A 4,867-nucleotide genomic window follows, 5' to 3' on the forward strand; every position below is an offset into this window, starting at 1 on the left:
ATGAGGATGTTAATCTTACAAATAGAGATTATAGATGCTGATAAGCAACTAAAATGGGATACCAGAATATTAAAATAAATAAATAGATAGATAAATAAAAGTAGACTCATAACATTATTCCATATTGTCATAAAGCAACTAAAACCTCTTCTGCAATGAGGTCTTGTTTTCACTAGGTTACCAGGAATTCAACCTAAGCACTAAGGGCTTTTATGTTACCCACTGTCACTTGATCATATAGTCAGACAACAAAGAGAAATCATTACTTTCCTCTCAAGAGCACCAAATAAATAAATATATAAATTAAGTGTTATTGCTGAAGTGTTAAGATTGAAATAAGCTTAAAAATGCAAACATTTACAGAAAAGCAGATGTAAAGCAAGCATACGTGTTTTGTAACATTTAGAGGAAGACAAGTACTCCATTATTTTTCCTGCAATGACTTTTTTTTTTTTTTTTTTAATCTTAATAGGGTTATTTAACAGTGTACCAGCAGCTGCCCAAGATTCAACAGCGCAAAGCTTCCTGCAAACCTTTTCTTCTCCTTTGACTCATGGTTGTCTAAACATATTTCTTTGGGAAATATGGGAAATATGATTTTGAATGACATCAAAACCTGAAAAGAGGACAGAAACTCCATGTATAATCTCCAGCTTGCTTACAGTTTTGGTGTTCAATATTTTTGGCTGGTTTTGAGTGTTGAAAAAAGCATGAACAGACGCAAAGAAATGCCAGAAAACATAAAAGTACAATATATTTACTGTTAATTCACATAGAAATATGAATCTAATATTTATTTAATAAGAAGTCCATATTTTCCTCCTGTTTCTCATACTGTTATCATAGAAGAGTAACTCTGCCTGGAATGCCATTATAACAGCTAGTAAAATCCTGTGAAGTAAAGGAAAAATAAAAAAATAGAAGAGGAAGGAATATCCAATAGAATTAGTCTGACAACAAAATAAAATACACTGAATCAACATTCAAAGAATGACTGAGCTAGTATACTCCTGCTTTTAAGCTTTTCTTCAGATTGACTGAAGCATGTATCTTGGGAATGCACAAAACTGGAGACTTGTTCTACCATTCTTGCTTGGAAAAAAATGACTTTGAAGCAAAGGGAAAAGAGACAGAACTAACAGCCTGGGGAAAATAAATAAACAAATAAATAAATAACTGTGCAAAAACTGATTTATGATATCCAGAATCTTACTGTATTATCTCTTGAACAAACACCAATAGCAGACAAATCTAAACCTAAAAGAAGGTGTAAGAACTCTAGCAACTGATCCTGATTACTGGCATTGATTAGCCTAAGCATCCATTTAACAAACCTATTAGATTTTCAGAAAGATGCTATTAGCAGCAAAATGTCTAGTAGAATTTTAAAATGTGGAGGTGCTTAATAATTTGAGAATTTTTCTAACCCAGAACAAAAGGTTTTAAACTCAGCACAGTAATTCCATGTATTTCTTACATTACAGCCCAGAATACCAAATCTGCAGTCCACCAAGAGAAACTACTCCTTTGCAGTAGCAGTCCAATGGAGGTAAGATTGGATGAATAATTTGCATCCAAAGGCAATACCAGTTTACCAGACAATCTCTGCACATTATTTTTTTTTTTCCTTTGTTTTGTTTGTTTGTTTGTGTTAAACTGATGTCTAGAAGGGACTGCAAAAAGAACATTAGTTAAACTTGCATATAAAAACACATCCAAGAGCCTTTCTTTTAATTATTTTGTTTGTTTGTTTGTTTGTTTGTTTGAACAGGAGATTAAAGAAGCACTTAAGAAGGACAACCTAGAAGAAGAGCCAGCGGCTATTTGCTTTGTAACAAGATTCAGTGAAAAGAGGAGTATAGCATTTCTGTGCATATGCTTACAATTTTTGTTGTTGTTGTTGATAATGTTACTGTCTAGCAAGGATAACATTCTCTGAATGTTCTTACTCCTCTTTACCAGCAGGACTCAGTACTGCTGAAGGCAAATAAAATATTAGGCTTTTATTGATCTTTTTATATTCATAAATGCAGTCATACATTTTGAATGATTAGTTACCCCCATTAAAAAGAGTAAAACTAACAATCATTGACACCCCTAATCAGAATATCTCTATCACAGCCCCACAAAGTTGAGGAAGTGTAAGGAGTGTAATGAATATTATTTTAGTTACATCATGAAAGAGAAATGTGTTCTTACTCAGAAGATTACATATCCGTCATAATGCTTCGATCAGTCTTGCAGTGTGACACTTTCTGCCTACCCAGAATAAAGAATCTAAATGTCATGAAAACCACACAACACAGAGCTGCTGGAACAAACCAAGCCAAACCCCAAACCACAAAGCCACAAAGAGCAACCAAAATATCAGCAGCAGAACAGAGATCTCATCAGACGTATAATGTCCCTGCTTCTCATGTTAATGCACACAAAGCTGGCCACAACAGCACCATTCTTCCAGTGAGGAACATCTCTGCACTGATTATATGTGAGCAAGAGTGGCATTTGCTGTATTTTTTTAATCATTTTCTGTAATCTTTTTTTTTAAAAAAAATAAAATTGTACAGATTTAAGGTCCTGAGCTGAACAGATTTATTCTCACCAAGATTTCTACTACTCATGAAATGATTTTCCACAGCCTAAATATCCACTAGAGGAGGAAATCATTGGCTTGCTGCAGCCTTCAGTAAGGTACGTGAAAGCCCAGTGAAATATCCTGCTTGATTAAAAACTGATCAAACACAGTATGGGAAAAGTTTGTGGACCTCATATCTCATCCATCCATCTTCCTTGCTAGCTCTTGCAAGGCAATCCTTTGCTCAGCATGCCTTCTGTCTTGATTGCTTCCTTTGGGACAGTTGATCTATCACCATTAACGGCGGAGGAATCCTATGTATAGGATTTGTCTTATCTCACTCAAGATATTTAAAGGTTAGACATCTAAATCTGAGTTGTCCAGTGTAGGCTCTTTTTTTTTTTTTTTTTTTTTTTTTTTTTGTCAGTGGAGACAAATAGGATAGAGGCATGAGTCTCAGGAGATGCTGTGACTCACTTTAAATTAGGCCTTTTCTATGACTTTAGAGATCAAGCTTATGCTGTATTTCCTTGTAGCTAATCCTCATGTTAAAGTATCTAATAATGTCTAAGGTATGATCACTAACCATGGTGCAACTACAGATCTATGCTTTATTAAAAGTGGCATTGTTTCAATTTCTCCTAACAGAATTTTCCTGTATTTTACATTCCAGTTCAGGTCTGAGGTGGGAAAATAGTCGCTATTTATATTTCAGATGCTTATATATAGCAAAAATATGTTTCAGATTTTAAAATTTCCACACAATCTTCACATACAAATGTTCTAGAAACAGAAAAAAAATATTAATTTTGAAGTAAATAATAGAAGTTATTAATAAAATGAATAATATCCCCATGTGTTTTATTATTCTTGGTAGGCTTTCAATACAATAATACTCTCCATAATGTGTTCAATGGAATAAAATATGTTTAAAAATAAATAAATAAATACTATATTCTAATGAATGCAAAGTCCATGAAAACATCAGCGGTTATGCAAGCCAAGCGCTGATTACTTTGTCAGAATGTGCAGAAATATAATGGTTTGTAGTTAAAATCCTTTTCTTTTTTTTTAGTCTTTGTGTAAATTAATAAGCTTGGATGGAACTCACATGAATGAAAACATTAATATAATTGAGGTTTAAAAAACTAATATTTGTATTTTTGGTTACAGGAAGGGTGTTGCTTCATGCAGGGCATAGGAAAGTAAATGTTCTGGGAGACAAGGAAGATCTCAGTTGATTTTTAGTGAGCACATTTTTTTGGCTAACCCGCTGAAGTTAGAGGTGTGAAAGATGATTAGCTTGAAGAACTGAAAGGATCCTGAAGAAGAAAAGTGAAAAATTACACTTCTCAAGAATAAGAGTATATTCATTTTTGTATTTCACAATGAAAACAGGCCTAAATACAGATATTCAGGATCAATGAATGCTTATGTTCTTTACGGGTTACTCAATATTACAGTCAAACATTAAAAATGTCTTCATGACATACTTTGGAATTCTACAGTGGGCTGGAGCCTAACATTATTTTCAGCAGCATCATAGGGATATTTCTTCATGGGATTCGAAGTTTTCACTGACAGAACAAGACAACAACGACAAAGGGAATGTTGGAAAAAATGAAATGGAAAAAAAAAGAGAGAAAGAGAGAGAGAGAAAGAGAGAAAGAAAGAAAGAATAAAGACAATTTAGAAGTATTTTAGCCAGGAGGCCGCCACATGGGAGTAACTCTGCACATGCTGAGGAGGGAAGTGTGAGTATGATCAGATCAGGATGGGCAGCTACTGCAGAGCATGGAGCAGTCTTTGAACGTCAGCCTCTTGGCAGCAAAGAAACATTTTTCACTTTCTGCAGACCACAGGCTAGAGGATCTACATAATCTAAATTAGCAGCCACTTGATAGCTGCTTTTTTGTATATGCGATGCTCCTATGCATTCATAGTCTATAGTCTGCTCTAGGATAATGCAAGAGGGAAAGCTCAAAGGAAGGAAAGATCCCCAAGCACACAATAGAAATATGAACACTTATAGGCAGACTTTGAAGACTATACTGACATCTGAGCTACTTAACTTTGCACACATAAACACTCACAAAATAAAATTGCAGTCAGGATTAGTAATCAAGAGGACAGAGATGGGTCTTGAATGATGGATGACATAAGTGGCTTTCATGAAGAAGAAAGTATGTAGCAGCAATTCTCTGACTTCTCATCACATATATATTCCTTTCTTACAGAAAAATAGTTTATATATTTGAATATGTTGAAAAGGTACAGTTAATCTACTGTCTC

At 34.2% G+C, this 4,867-nt stretch overlaps 1 long non-coding RNA gene across 1 annotated transcript; it reads left to right on the forward strand.

The window, feature by feature from the left end:
- The first annotated feature begins 752 nt into the window (after positions 1-752).
- LOC112530636 lies at positions 753-2,577 on the forward strand. Its single transcript, XR_003072418.3, has 2 exons — positions 753-1,549; positions 1,772-2,577. It is a non-coding gene; the product is annotated as an uncharacterized LOC112530636 (long non-coding RNA).
- The last annotated feature ends 2,290 nt before the right edge of the window (positions 2,578-4,867 follow it).

This window comes from Gallus gallus, chromosome Z (genome assembly GCF_016699485.2).
Source record: "Gallus gallus isolate bGalGal1 chromosome Z, bGalGal1.mat.broiler.GRCg7b, whole genome shotgun sequence".
Classification (NCBI taxonomy): Eukaryota; Metazoa; Chordata; class Aves; order Galliformes; family Phasianidae; genus Gallus; species Gallus gallus.